The 16,036-nt window shown below is 43.6% G+C and overlaps 1 protein-coding gene across 7 annotated transcripts in view; it reads right to left on the bottom strand.

The window, feature by feature from the left end:
- The window catches only part of CCHR1.PART1H18orf25 (chromosome chr1.part1 C18orf25 homolog), a 988,978-nt gene that overhangs the window by 734,275 nt on the left and 238,667 nt on the right, over nt 1–16,036 (bottom strand). The window lies entirely within an intron of this gene.

Raw genomic sequence — 16,036 nt, 5'->3', positions numbered from 1 at the left:
TTTTGGTTTTAATTCAGCAGCATACAGAATGCTTGGATTAGCATTCGAAAAAGCAGGAAGAGTGGACTACTGCAAAGTCAGATTCAAGTGAACACCTATCAAAGCTACAAATGTGGCGAGTTACAGTCCGACTTGTTTGTAGGTACACAGTCATATTACTGCATGTGCCAATGAACTCCAGGATTCTCTTTTTTTTTAAAAATCAAATTAGTAACATTTTGGGAAAAAAGCACAAAATTTAAACTACTGAAAACAATGAAATGCAACCCATATAGTCAGTTAACAAAATAAAAAGTTATGTACTCACAATAACATTCTTAACTGATGGTTTCGGAGCCGATCCCTCGGCTCCGGTACGGCCACATGCAAAACTTGAGGTCTTCCAGTAGCTTGAGGCCAAGCCCCCTATCCCATGATGTACTGTGAATTACCTCAGATCTTGTTTGCTGCATATACTATAACCATATATAATCGTTATTCCCCTATAAAAGGGAAGAAGATATTGAGCAACCAGGATGAAGCAACATCTAGGGTCAACTATCAGCCAGGAAGGGGTAGGAGGAAGGGACTTAAGAATGAAGACGAGATGAACAACTCACATGGAACGTTATGGTGAGTACATAACTTCTTAATGTGAAGTTGTTCAATCTCGACGTTCATTCTTAACGGATGGGTAAGTGTCCCAAGCACCAATCTCGGGTGGCTCACGGGACTAAATGTCAGAACCGTGGACACAAAGGATGCTCTTTCCCTGGAGGCCTTACCCACTTTGCAAGGAGCGATAAAGGTATGAGGTTTTGAGCAAGTGGCTGCTGCACAAATGTAATCAAGGGGAAGTTTGGCTGAAAACGCAATGGATGTAGAAACTGCTCTGGTTGAGTGAGCTTTAATCTTCTGTTGCAAGGGCATATTAGCAGCTGAACAGGCAAAAGTGATACAATCAGATAACCATTTAGACAGAGTTGTTTTAGCCAATGGTTTATCTTTCCTGGATTTAGAGAATGAAACAAAAAGCTGGTCCGATTTCCCGAAATCTTTTGTTCTATCCAAATAAAATCTGAATGTGAACATCAAGTTGGTGCAGCATATATTCTAATTTGTTGGAATGATTAGGGAAGAAAACTGGTAACTCAGTAACTTGGTTAATATTGGTTTCTGAACAAACTTTGGGCAAAAAAGAAGGATTTGTCTTAAGTGATACTGTCAGCATGAAAAATCAAATAAGGGCTGATAAAGCCGGACGCTCTGACACACTGCGGGTAGAAGTAATAGCTACCAGAAAAATGGTTTTCCACAACAAATATTTGAGGTCACAAGATGATGCAGGTTCAAAGGGAGGGAGAATGATACATGAAAGCATAAAATTACATTCCATGGAAAATAGGGAGTTTTCACAGGTGGTCTCATATGAAATGTCCCCTTGAGAAAAGCTTTGGATAACTTGTGGGACATATTTAAACCATCAACTCCAAGATGAAAATTAGAAATAGCAGCTAACTGAACCCGAACTGTTGCGGCTGCCACTCCTTTGTTAAAGATCACAGTCAAAAATTCTAATATGGATGTCATGGGGGCTTGTAAGGATCAATATTATTTTTTAGAGGCCCATATGGAAAACCTCTTCCACTTACTATGATACAATTTTCTAGTGGAGGGCTTGTGAGAAGGCAAGAGGATCTGTTTGGTCTCATTGGAAAGGTTATGAAGCCTGGCTATGAGGGGAAATGCAGCAGCCAAGCTGTCAGCTTCAATGACTGCAGAGAGGGATGAAGGTCCCCCGATGGGTGTGTCAGGAGGTCTGGAACTGGGTCCAGAATCCAGGGATCCTCCAAGAGATGAGTTTGAAGGAATGGGAACCAAATCTGCCGAGGCCTATGAGGGGCTGTAAGAATGATGGTCCTTTCCAGGAATTTTGCTTTCTGTAGAACCTTGGGTATCAATGGTATTGGTGGAAAAGCATAGAGGAGACCTGGGGGCCAATCGTGTACGAGTGCGTCCCTCTGGGCTTCTCCCGGAGGGGGAATCAGGGCAAAGTAGCTTCTGCATTTTGTGTTGATGTGACTGGTAAAAAGGTCGCAGCAAGGGTGGCCCCATCTGTGAAAAATCCTGTCTTCAATTTCTTTCTTGAGGTACCACTCATGTGGCAATAGAATTGCCCTGCTTAGTTTGTCTGCTATCACGTTAGATCTCCCCGGAATGTGCATTGCCAACAGAAAGCGCTGGGTGGTAACAGCCCACTGCCAAACTCTGAGAGATTCTCGGCAAAGGGGGTAAGATCTGGTTCCCTCTTGTTTGTTCAAATACCAGACTACTGACATATTGTCTGTCTGAATCACAATCGTTCCTAGAGGAAGTATGTGCCCTGGAAGTACTGCAACGCCAAAAGTACTGCTTTCATCTCCAAGATATTGATATGCAAATGTGACTCCTGATCAGTCCATGTGCCTTGGACAGTCTTTCCCTGAAAATGCCCCCCCACCTTATCAGGGAAGCATCCGTGGTCACAATGGCTAGTGGGGGGGGGGGTAGAACAAAGGGGCATCCTATGGTGACATGAAGATGCATCAACCACCACTGGAGGTCTTTCTTGCAAGAGCTTGTAATCAATATTGTGTGGTCCATAGGTAGTTCCTGGTAAGACCACTGAGTGAACAAACAGCCATTGAAAGATCCGCATATGCATTCTTGCTAATGGTATGGCTAGGATTGCTGCTGCCATTATACCCAATACTTTCAGAACGTCTGAAGCTGGTGCTCTGTCTTTTGATACCAATGTGCTGACAAAGAAGAAAGACCCTTTCCATTGGTAGCCTTAGAGTGGTGGTTGAGGTGCCTAGCTCTGCCCAGATAAAAACGAAATGCTGCGATGGCGAAAAGGCAGACTTTTCTGAGTTAACTATAATGCCTAGATGACTGCAGAGTGACAGTGTACTCCCCTGCCTGAATTAGTTGATGTCTGGTGGTGGCGGTAAGGAGCCAATCGTCTAGGTAGGGAAACACCTGGAATCCTAGACGCCTCAGGTGAGCCGTGACCACTGCCATGCCAAATTAAATGAGGGTTGATAGATAAAGCCTGAAGCTCTGACACTCTGCAGGCAGAAGTAATAGCTACCAGGAAAAATGGTTTTCCACAAGCACCAAACATTAAGCACCAAAATTATGAGGCGAAAATCTGTACAGTTGAGAGGTATGCTCCCCTGGTGGAGAAATAGGGCAAAGAACCTGAAGCATTTGCTGTTCAGGGAAGAATAGGTCGCAGCATGGCTGGCCCCTCTGGCGGAATACCATTTCTGCCACTTCTGTGTTATGACCACTCATGAGGTAATAAAACTGACTTGCTCAACTTGTCTGTCACACTGGATTTACCCGGTATATGCGTTGCCATCAGAAGAGTTGAAGAGATCCCCCATTGCCACACACATTCAACATTCTCAACATGAAAGGTAAGATCTGGTTCCTCCTTGCTTGTTTATGTACCATACTACAGACATTGTTTAAATTGCAATAGTCCAGGAAGGGAGAGTGGCTTGGCACATCTGAAACACTAGGTGTACCGCTCTCACTTCCAGCACATTGATATGCAGATTGGCCTCTTCAGGGACCATATGTTTTGAACAGTCTTCCCCAAGAAATGCTCTCAGCACCCTATCTGGGAAGTGTTCATGGTCACTATGGCCTTGGGATGAGGAAGGATGAACGGACGACCCTGCGATATATGATCTGAATTAATTCACTACTGCACGTATCTTTGCAGGCCTGAGTTATGCTGATTTTGGTGGACAGGTTGATGCAAGATGGACCACTGGGTTGCCAACATGCACTGAAGAATTCTTGTGTGGCATCTTGCTAGTGGTACCATTGCTGTTGACATCGATCCTAGGGTCTGCAATATTTTTCGGGCTGGCAACACTGATTTCCTTAGAATCCTTCTGACTTGAAAATGAATGGCTGGAATCCTCAGTAATGGGAATGACACTCACACAGATATGTTGAAAATTGCCCCTATGAATTTTAATGTCCAAGACTGTTGCAGTTGAGATTTGTTGTTGTAGACTGTGATGCCTAGATTGGAACAAATTAGGAGCACAGTTTCACGCTATCAGCAGATGTTTTGTCGAAGCAGTTTGGAACCAGTCATCCAGATACAGAAACACTTGGAATGCCTGCAGTCCGAAGTGATCTGCTACTACTGTCATGCACTTGGTAAACTCCCTAGGGGTTGTGCGAAGATCAAAGGGGAGAAGTCTGAACTGGTAATGACCGGCCCCCAGCTGGAACGCAGATATCTCCTGGACCATATGTTCATCTTCATGTAATAGTACGCATTCTGAAGATCAGTTCAGCAAATCCAATCGTCCCTGTGCAGGAAAAGCAAAACAGACTGAACAGTGACCATCTGGAACTTGGTATGCTGAACTGACTTGTTCAGAATGGCGAGATCCAAGACTGGCCTTCAGTCCCATTTTCTTTGGCACTAAAAAATCTTGAGCAAGTTCCGGACCCTCTTGGGTCTGAGAGGGGCCTCTTGGATGACCAACAGCTTTTGAATTTCCAAAGCTGCTAATTACCTCTGACTGGGTGGAATATTGAGAGTATATTTTGTTATATCTAACGAGGCTCTCTGATGCAGGGATTCATGACTCATGACTTCCTCCAGAGGTGGGCAATCAGGCTTCCTTTCAACAGCACTGATAAGGTCTCCCTAAGAAAGAATCTCTGGATCCTTGGTTTTGCGGGCCTCCTCTACCACGTGGGTGCTGTCTACCATTTCAATTTCATCCCTCTGGCCCTGGGGGAACTCTTTACACATGGATCATGGAAAGGACCCTGTGGATTTCCTGTACCACATCTTTTGACCACCTCTGATTCCTGGAAAAAAGTTCTTTCAGGGATCAAAATAATGTACTCCCACAGCAGGCAGTGTTTTACCATCTTTCTCACACCTGGAGTGAGTGTCTTTCACTTTAGGGCTGAATAAGCTTCTGTCAAAGGGAGCCTTCATGAAGGATGACTACGGGCTCTGCAAAAATCATTCAGGTGCACCCAGGCATGCCTCCTAATGGAAATGCCTGAACCCGCCACTCAAGGCTCCTTCAGCTGCATGTGAAATAAGCCTCAGAGAAGTTTAGATAGATTGCAGAGTTAATTGTACAGCAAATGAAGACTCTGTCTTGGCAGTACTAGTCCCAGAGACAGATTGACAGTTTCTCGATCAAATCCTTCTGTAGTCTCAAAGTGTGCCATGTAAATCAGGGACCTGAGAGCAAAGGTTGCTGATGCATGCACTCTTCCCGAACCTGCCCAGCACCCTAGACTATATCAGGTGGAGAAAGGACTCTATCCTGAGAGTTTTCTCCTTGTGGCTGCTGCCATGACCATAGCATCCACTGGTACTCCTTTGTTCCAAAATTCCCTTCCTTTAGGTGGTGCCAGGATCCTATACGGTCTCTTGGGGATTGGCTCTACAGAATCTGGTTCCTTCCATGACGCTATCAAATCAATTAGCTCATTTGCAAGTGGAGTCACCCAGATGTAGATGGGCCAGTACACTAAATGCCTCCAGGAATACCAATTCCTCTTGAGAATGGTTAGTCGGCTGACCACACCCTTCTACTTCAGGATCTTTAAAAAAAAGTCTCCAAATGAGATATCAGATGGTGATCTTGGGGACCCACACCCCCCCCATCAAAATCAGAATCTTCTGTTACCGACTCCTGAGGGGAGTCCAAGTGCCTCTTTCTTACACTTCCTCTTCCTAGGGAAGTCAGTGGGATGTTCCAGAGATGCATCAAAAGAGATAATTATGCCCTGTGGGGTCACCTGGAGACTTTGAGCTGACTGCCCCGGAGAAGAAAAATGCTGAGGCTCACGACACAGACATCCGAGAAACAGAAGGGAGATGCAATAAGGGAGAAGCCATCTGATCTCTAGAACAGAATACTCTACCACGTCAAAGGCAGAATGTCCTGGGAAGAATGAAACAGTTGCCGCCAAGAAAACATGCCTCTGGACTGAGAGTTCTGTCCGACCCAAAGACACTGCACCTGAGAAAGGAGTCATAACAAAGCTATCGAATGCAGAGGCTCCGGCAACTTTGGAGTTGACACTAACCCCTTGGATCGCACAATGAAGCTTCGTGTCCGAGAGTAGTCTGTTCCGAATACGGTTGATACCGGCAAGCTCACAGAAGACATCAGATCTGAAGAAAAAGGCATCCTCAGATGTGAAACAGATTGTTCCAGGAGTTTCTGATCCAAAGGCTCTGAAACCATAGGGCAGATCAGAGATGAGCTAGAATTGGTGGGGTTGTACGAGCAGGGATCTCCAGACTCACTGGGGTAGGAGCCGGGAGAACTCCCATCTGAATCTGTGTCAAAAGAAACTTCATTTTGTCCACAATCACTTCAGTGAGATTTCTGGACGAACAGGAAGAGGCAATAGAGGGAGATCTGCATCTTTTCAGGAAGGGCGACTGGAGCAGAGGGGGACCTGGCTCCATGGAAAGCACATATCGTTCTTGGTAGACGTCTAGAATCTGAATGGGTTGGATCCAACGAGACGGATATGGTGTACGAAGTCAGCGTATCACAGGATGCGTCTCAGATCAGAAGTTTTCAGTCTTTTTCATTGGCTCCTATGTCAGATTCAAAGATGACTGAAGAGCTAGGATGCACCAAAGGTCTCTTTTTGACTCCTTTTTCTCATGCTTTGAGTTTTTTTCTCTTTTTTTGGATGTAGGCAAATTTACATTTACAGAAAAGTAATCAAACTGTATTAAGTTCATATTTACTAACACTATACTTCACACGTATTACTATACATCATACAACCTAAGCAACATAAATTATTCAACTCCTGCATCCCTCCTCCCATGCTTGGAGGTTTGACCTGCAGTTAGTGAATTTCCCCCATGGCCAAAGGAAGAAGGCCTCTGAGGATCAATTTATTTTTTCTGGTCAGCAAGAGCTCTTGGATTAAAGGCTTTACAAAAGCATGAAGCTTGCAAATGCTGTGGTCCCAAGCAACATATACAGAGATTATGAGAATCACACAACAGGATCTTATGTCAGGGTTGAAAAAAAATGCAGTAAATGAGGGTGGTTTATCTGCTATAATAACCAAATACAGTACAACACCATGAAGATAAATTTAACTGGAGAAAAATCCTATGGAGGTACCATTATTAATTACAAATTTTATTTTAAATAGAATTAGAAATAAAGATGCAATGCAGGTATACCAGCACTAGTATTTAGAATATACCACTTGGCGTAAGAGAAGAGAATTACTCGTAATGAGTATATTAAAAAAAAAAAAAAAAAAAATCACTATCCTAGAAAAAAGGAAAGGTAGAAATACCAAAAAGCTGTAAGGAGAAAGCACAGAAAAAAATTTACCAGCAATAGTAATTAAGAAACTAAGTACAAAGGTAAAGTAAAGATAAAAAATAAAGGCTGGAAAACTATAAGAAAAAAAATGAATATCTTTTCGTATTCTCACAAAAATACACTAGACAGTGTCATAATAGAGAGCATTTGCATAAATATGATTTCCTAGAAGGTGGTTTTATTGCCTCCATTAATAACTGTTGCATGTCCTCTGGGGGGAGTTATTGATCCCATTTAGGGACCTATTAATACAGCCACATGGAGATTTTGAGGGCTACAGTGGATAAAGGATCCCCTGTCCAATACGTGCCAGTCTACTCCGTTCTTGGTAACTGCCTCTGACCAGATGAGTGAGAAGGAAGATTTTGGCCCAGACAAAAATGGGTCAGCGGAAGCATCTCTGGCAAGTCTTTAATCTTCAGGTGGACTATCTGAAAAAAAGGTGAGGCATAAAAGAAAGTTTCTGTCCATGGGGAAAATAATGTACATGTTTCGCCAGATGTCCTGGAACACAACTGTTTTAGAAGTTTGAGGTAGGAGCCAGAGATCTACTTTGGGAACTCCCCAGTGGATGAACTCCTGGAGGAACTCTAGGTATAGAATCTACTCATGAGGGGATATCCAGGTTCTAGTCAGTCTACTATTCTGTTCTGCTTGACAGAACTAATACAGCCTGTAGAATTAAACTGCACTGAATTGTCAGTTCCCACACCATCACAGCTAGTCTGCAAAGGGGACAGGGCCTCGGCTCCCTGTCCGTTTACATAACACATCACCACAGTGCTGCCCGTTAAGAGCAACAAAGGTACTTATGTCCATAAAGGATTTTGAGCTCAGAGCTTCAATCAGGTCCATCATTTCCTTCCGATTTCCATGTTTGCATCTGAAAAGGGGCTCTTGTTCCTCAGCCTTACACCTTCAGACACTGCCCCCCCCCCCATGTAAAGTCTGAGATATTAAGTGTTGAAGTAGGAAGGGGTGCCTAGATTTAATCAGATTTGACTGGCCCACTAAAAGATGTCTTTCTTGATAGAACTAGAAAGGATAAAAGATGAAGATGCAGAGCCCAAATGGATTTGAGGTGCCAATGAATTACTAGTAAATGGAACCATTAGAAAGAAGGCCACATAATCCAAACCTCTGAGGAATTTTCTTGCTTTGGACATGTTTTAATAAGCCTGATTTAAGTGCAGATAAGACACTTTCTCAGAGATAATGAAAGCTGTCAGAGAAAGATTTAGAGGTCATCCTAAAAATATTAACTTGTGAAAAGGGGATAAAAACTTTTGCAAATTCGATTTGAAGTCCAGAATGCTTAGCATACAAGTTATGTACTCATAACTAGGCATCTGTGTTGTCCATTTTCATTCTTCCTCACTTGAGGGTTACGGATTCGATCCTCTGATCCAGTTTGGCCTCATACTGAAGACTTCGGGTCTAACTCTCTAGCTCCTCCCTTTACCCATAATGCCATACTCCATCTCTATTGCCTCAGATAGAGAGTTTGCTGCTTGATTTCCCTAACAAATATATGGAACTGTGGGTTCCAAACACAGTCCAATAGGTCCTACCAGAAGTGAAACAGATTGGGGTGGATCGGAAGGGAGTTGAGGAAGAATGAAAATAGACAACACAGATGCCTAGTTATGGTGAGTACATAACTTATAAATCTAATGTTCTCCTTTTCACTCTTCCTCACTTATGGTACAGAGTCCCCAGCTACGATGACCTTGGGTGGCCCTCATGGAAGGATATTACAGAGTAATGCCAAAACCAGAGGCTCTGTTTCTAGATAGGATGTCCAACTTGTAATGTGAAACAGACGCGAGTCTTGGACCATGTAGCTGCTGCACAAATATCAGACATTCTTGACCAAAAGGCAGATAAAGTAGCCATGGATCTAGCTGCATGAGCTCAGGAAGGTTTGGCAATGTCACACCCTTCTGAGAGTAAATCCATGAAATACAGTCTGCAATCCACTTAGCTAGGCTAACTTTAGAAACTGGTTGGCTTAGGCAATCTGGAGACAAAAAGATTCTAAAAGCTAATCTGACTTTCTAAACTTTTGACATGCGAAGGTAAAAACATAGCTGTCTGTGCACATCAAAGAGATGCAGCATGTACTCTCCTTTATTGGAAAAATCTGAAGAAAACTAGCAAGTGAATGGATTGGTTGAGGTTATTTTCAGAAACCGCTTTAGGTAAAAAAAAAAAAAAAAAAAAGGGTCAGTATGTAGAGAAACTCTATCCTTATGTAAAAAGTACAGTTGTGTACCTACCATAAATGTAGATGTTCGAGTGTATTCACTTTTGCAGTCATTACTCTTGTGTTATCCTGCTGGCAGGCGACCCGCGGTTGGCCAGAATTCCAAAGTCTAGGTCCGGCGTCGGTTGCTGTCGCCTCTTCCCTGACGTCAGTGTGACAGGGGTATAAAAGATGCAGCCAATGACATTTTCTTCAGTTTTTCTTGCCCCAGATGTCAGGTGCCCCCAAAATAGGCTAAAAATATTATGCCAAAAATTATGCATACAGTAAAATAAACATTTCCTTCATCTACAAGCAAATACACCACACAGGTTGTATAAGATAGAGAAGTATAGGCAAGTCCCAGCAAAGAAAAGGGGGATGGAGGGTGAGTAACCTGGACTGCAACAGTGAATACACTCCAACATCTACATTTATGGTAGGTACACAACTGTACTATGTTCATCGTGTTTCACTGTTGCAGTCATTACTCTTGGGTTGAATCCCAAAGCTAAGGCTAGGCCTAAAGAGGATTAGGAGAGGCTATAAGGCCTTGCAAAACTGCAGTGCCGATGCCTGCTCTGGATTTACAGTAGAGAGGTAAATGTAAGTGCTTTGTAAAAGTGTGCACTGAACTCCAAGTTGCAGCCTCTAAAATGTCTTTGGTTGGTACTCCTCTGGGAAAGGCTGCTGAAGTGGCTGCTGCCCTGGTAGAATGAGGCCTAATGGCCTTGGGCACTGATTTGCCATGTTGTGAGTAGCAGAAACGAATGCAGTGGCCGATCCATTTTGAAATAGTCTGTTTTGAGATGGGCTTTTCTTGAGATCCTACAGCAAATGCCACTAGAAGTTGCTCAGTTTTTCTGAAAGCTTTAGTTCTGTCCAAGCAAAAGCGTAGTTGTCTGTGTATGTCCAAGGAATGCAGAAGTCTCTCACCCTTATTCTGTGGGTTTGGATAAAAGGTAGGCAGATGAATAGTTTGAGGGCCACAGTGGACACTACCTTAGGCATAAATGTTGGGTTCGTTCTTAGAGAAACCCTGTCTGGGTGGAAAATGACGAAAGGTTCCACAGCCATAAGTGCCTGTAACTCAAACTCATCTTGCAGAGGTTATTGCTAGGAGCAGAGCTGTTTTCCAAGATAAAAACTTTATATCAGCTGTATTGGCTGGCTCAAAAGGCGGCAGTGTGAGTTTTTCCAAGATATAACTGAGGTCCCATGCAGTTATCGGGGCTCTCCTTGGAGGTCTTATGTTTTTGGCCCCTCTGAGGTACTGTCTTATCAATGGATGGGAAAAAATAGGAGGTCCCGTATTGTAATGAGCTGAAATAGCTGAGGCATGAATTTTAATGGATGAAAAGGATAGGCCTTTGTCCAGCATCTCAGTTAGGTATTGCAAAATCTGAGGAATATTTGGTACAGATGTGTCAAGTCCTTGTGCCTGGTTCCAAACACAGAATCTTTTCCATTTGTCTGCATAAGATTTTCTGGTACTGGGCCTCCTGGCCTCCAAAATAACATCCATCACTGCTTTAGAGAGGTGTGTGTTTTGAATGGTTACATTATCCACCATGCTGCCAGATTTAGGGTCCTGAGTTGGTTGTGCAAAATCAGATTGTTTCGCTGGGTCAGTAAGTGAGGAATAAGAGGCAGTGTCCAGGCTGGGCCTTGAGACAAGTGTTTTAGGATTGGGTATCAGTGCTGGCGTGGCCAGTCTGGGGCAATCAGGAACATTCTTTGCTTCTCGTCTGACCTTTAGGAGTACCTTGGGGAGGAGAGGCAGAGGAGGAAAGGCATATACTGTTAGACTTTTCCAGCTGAATGACAGAGCATCCACTTTCTATGCTTGCTTGTGATAAGTCCTTGTGCAGAATTTCTGTAGTTGGCAGTTGTGAGGGGAGGCAAATAGATCTATGTCTGGGCATCCCCATTCCTTTATTATCATGCTGAAGACTAGTGGATCCAGTTTCCATTCGTGGGGATCCGTAAGGTTTCTACTTAGTTCGTCTGCCAGAGTATTCTTTTTTCCTGGCAGGAATCGTGTTTGCAGGTGTACTTGATAAGTCAATACTGTGTTCCACAAAGTCATGGCTTGTCTGCAGAGACGGTAGGGAATGTGTGCCTCCCTGCTTCTTTATGTACCACATGACTGTAGTATTGTCCGTCCGTCATCAGCAGTTGTCCTGGATGGAGTAAATCCTTGAAAGCTGTCAGGGCATTCTGAACAGCTAGCATTTCTTTTTGATTGATATGTTGATGCATTTGGCTTGTGGGCCATGTGCCCTGAATACATTTTCCTGCCATGTGTGCTCCCCAGGCATAGCCTGATGCATCTGTTGTTACTGACTGCCTGGCTGTGGGTAGAGTTAAAGGCTGTCCCTTGTTGAGGTGACAGGCATAAGCCCAGCATCGAAACTCCTGTTGCAGGCAAGGAATGAGGGCAAGGAATGAGGGTTACTAATGCTGGGTCTTTGTTGCCAACATTTTGAAGTAAGAAGTTAATTGTCTTTGTCCGGCATGAGATAAGCCATCTGGGCAGTTGTATTTAAGCTTGCACCCAGGAATATTATCTCTTGAGAGGGTACTAGTTTTGATTTCTTTTCGTTTACTGTGTACCCTAGGCAAATTAATAATCTTTTTTACGAACGCCAGATGCTTTAGTAGTGTCTCCTTGTTTTCTGCTTGTATAAGGCAGTCGTCCAAGTAGGGATAAATTTGAATTCCTCTGTCTGCAAAATGCAATTATTGGTGCCAGGCATTTTGTGAAGACCCTGGGCGCAGTAGATAAGCCAAAAGACAGTGCAGAGAATTGGTAGTGCATTGAGCCAGCTATGAATCTGAGGTATTTTCTGCAAGACTGTCTGATTGGTATATGCAGGTATGCCTCTCAAGTCCAAAGTTACAAGCCAAGCCTTCTTGCCCAGCATGGGCAGAAGCTGCTGCAGAGTTAACATTTTGAATGTCCAGAAACGTGTTTAGAACAGGACAGGTCCAATATTGGTCTCCAGGTTTTGTCCTTTCTGGGGACTAAGAAAAGTCTTGAGTAAAATCCTTGTCCCTGCTCTTGCTGTGGTACTTGCTGAATGGCCCTCATTTGCATAAGGCTCGAAACTTGTTTTTGTGCCTCTGCCCATTGATTGTGTGGCAGGTTTGGCATACCTTTTGCTTTTGGCAGGGTGTGAAAGTGGAACCTGTAGCCCTGGGACACTATATTCAATACCCATTTGTCCTGGGTGATCATGTGCCAATTTTGAGAGAAAAGTGCTAGTTTTCCCCCTAAGGGGGCTGCAAGATAAGTGCTTGGTGCTGGCAGAGGCAAGTCATTGGGACTGTTTCCTGTATGGCTGTGCTTTGTCTTCTAGAGTTTTGGAGGTAGAAGCACCCCACTGTTTAGGCCTGTATGAGCCCTGGGGCTGGGATCTGCCTCTGGGACGTCTGTATCTGCCTCTTTGTGGCCTGTCCGACACTGGAAAGGACCAATTCTTTGTAGGCCAGTTCCTGCTAAATATTGGTGGCTGCACCTGCAAGAAATCCTTTACTGTTTGCATAGATTTCGCTTTGTCCTCCATTTTCTTCAAAACCTCCTCTGCTTTAACACCAAATAAAGTATCATGCTGTAATGGAGCATCTAATAATTTTGCTTTAACATGATCAGGCAGATTTTGTTCCTTTAACCAAGCGTGCCTCCTAATGACAGAACCCGTAACTGCGGCCCTGCAGGAGGCCTCCAGAGAGTCAAAACTACATTGCAATGTATGCTTTCCCACTTGTTCAGTTGCATGCAATAAATCCTGTTATTTCCTTATTTTCTGTACAATAAGAATTAGTCAAATTTTCTGTTTTAAAAGTGACATTAAGTATTGCTGATATTTAATCATATGAAATTGATAATTTAAAGCCCTCACAGCCAAAGTAGCAGAAGTGAAAACCTTTTTTAACCCCATCTGTCTAGTGCCCTTGAGTCCCTGTCAGAAGTGTCAGGGTTTTTAGCAGTAGTGGCCTTAACCCCCTTGGGACCCTGAGAAATAGTTTCTGGGTCAGCAGTAGGGTTTTTATAAAGAAATTTATGAGAATCAGGAACCCTGTAATATCGGTCTGGTTTAACAGGAGCTGGAGGTAAGGAATCTGGAGAAAAGCCGGACTCTTAATATACATCATCTACAATATCTAGCACAGGGGGAATAGCAAGAGGCCTGTGCTGAGGAAGTAAAAGGAAATCTCTGAGCCTTTTCTTTGATTCAGAGTAATCTTGGCTCTCCCAGTGGAAGTGTTTCCTCATGGCATGCAGGGTTTCCCCAAAAGAAAAATCCTCAGGAGGAGAGGCTGAAGGAATGGATTCTTCAGCATCAAAATCCTCACAGGGAGGAAGAGAGTATTCCTGTACAAAAGAGGAGTCAGAGGAAATGGAAACCTGATCTGAAGAGTCATAGTCTGTCTCTTGGCTAAGCCTTTTGTCAGGAGGGGGATGGGAACCCCTGATCAACGTAATAAGGTCTTCGGCCATTTTGAGCATCTATTTTTTAGGCATGGAAGTCTGTTCTGAAGAATCCTGTACTTCTTTGTCTTTAAAGCTGCTGCAGTCTTTGCTTTTGAAGCTGAAGTAGGCTTTACATATAACTGTGTATGTCTGAAAACACCCTCAGAAGCCGATGCCTGCTCAGAGGCTCCGGACACATCTGAGGGAAAGATTTCCGAGTGTCCAATACCTTAAGTATCCAGTGGCCTAGCTGGCTCCAAGTGGGAGTCATCAGCGGCCTGTGGCACTGAGGTAGCGGGTGTCAAGGGTTGCAAAAGTGCCTCACTGAGAACCACCGACGACTGGCTTAGCGGAAGCCTCATCTGTTCTGGATCTCGGATGCCTGTCCTCCTCTTTTCCCTTGCATTTTTTAGAAACTCCGGTCATCGGTTGTTCCAACGGCATTATGTAATTGAATTTTCAGCCAAAGTAATGATAAGCAAAATCAAATAGACGCTTAACAGTGTGTTTGTTGAATCTAGCACAAAACCGACAGCTAGCTACATTATGATCAGGGCCTAGGCAAGGAATACAGTAAGAGTGATAATCCTTATGAGGTATTTGCTTCCCACAAGAAATACAATTGTTAACTTTTTCTGACATCGGTCTGGAGCAAGAAAAAAGTTTCCCCAACGGGGTACTTAGCTTTAATGAAGACTTCGGATCTGAAATTAGTCTGCGAAAATCGCAGGAGTCGGCTGACCGGCACTTGGGAACTGCTTTTGCTTCGGGCACCGTGCGGCAAGAAAGACTGATGAAAATGGCGTCGGCTGCATCTTTTAAACTCCTGTCGCACTGACGTCAGGGAAGAGGCGACAGCAACCGACGCCAGACCTAGACTTTGGAATTATGGCCGACCGCGGGTCACCTGCCAGCAGGATAACCAGAGTAATGACTGCAACAGTGAAACACGAACATCAATGCAAGGTGTTTTGCTGAAAAAAAAAGAGAGCCTGGAGTTCAGATGAATATTCTTTTTGCCTAAGTTATAGCTACCAAAAAAAAGTCTTCCATGATGGAAATTTAAGATCATATATAGCTACCACAAAACAGTCTTCCATGATGAAAATTTAAGATTATATTTGTTTGATGGTTCCAAGGGATTTTGTGTTAAATCTTCAAGTACCTCAGTAAGATCCCAAGGTGGTGAGGGATCCTTTATAGCAGGTCTCAGTAGAGAAGGCTTTTCATAAAAACTTTACACAACCTAGAGGAAGCCAAAGACATTTTTCCCTGTGTGAAAATTTGAAATTTCTGCCAACTGACATTTAACCTTATAGAAAACTAGCCCAATCTTTGAAAAGAGTAGTCAAAAATGAATAGCTGAAATTGGTGCATTAAAGGAGTCAACCTCCTTATCTGACACCCAAAGAGAGACTTTTTTCCATTTACAAACTTTTGTTAGAATTCTTTTGAGAAGCCAAAATAATGTAACGAACTGGGGAAAACAGCCTGGACTGCATAACTATTACTGGAAGTGGAGAAACAACACAGTCAGCTTGAGTGCTGAATGTTGGGGTACTGAACCTACAACAGGTGAGACAGATCCCCAACAGGCTCCAGTATCCATGGATAATGAAAATGAGACCACAGAAAGAGGAACCATACTTGCAGAAGCCAGAAGGGGGGAAATGAGGATTACAGAGCTCTTCAGCCTGCTTGCTTTCTGCAAAGCCAAGCGTGAAGAGCACCTCTAGGTAACTCCTGGGGTGTGGGGGGGTGTGGGATGAGAGTGAAGTCCTTGCTGCACTTGTTGCTGAGAGAGGTGGCAAACAGGTTACAGCAAAGTTGGCCCCAATGCCTAAAGTTCATATCTGCCACAGAGTGATTGAGAGACCACTTGTGAGGCAATAGAATAGATCCTGTTTAGTTTGTCCTCAAGAAATA

Source organism: Protopterus annectens, chromosome 1.part1 (assembly GCF_019279795.1).
Source record: "Protopterus annectens isolate FY-2018-M chromosome 1.part1, PAN1.0, whole genome shotgun sequence".
NCBI lineage: Eukaryota > Metazoa > Chordata > Ceratodontiformes > Protopteridae > Protopterus > Protopterus annectens.
Note: the sequence above shows the minus strand (reverse complement) of the source record. Positions and strands in the feature narration are given on the sequence as shown.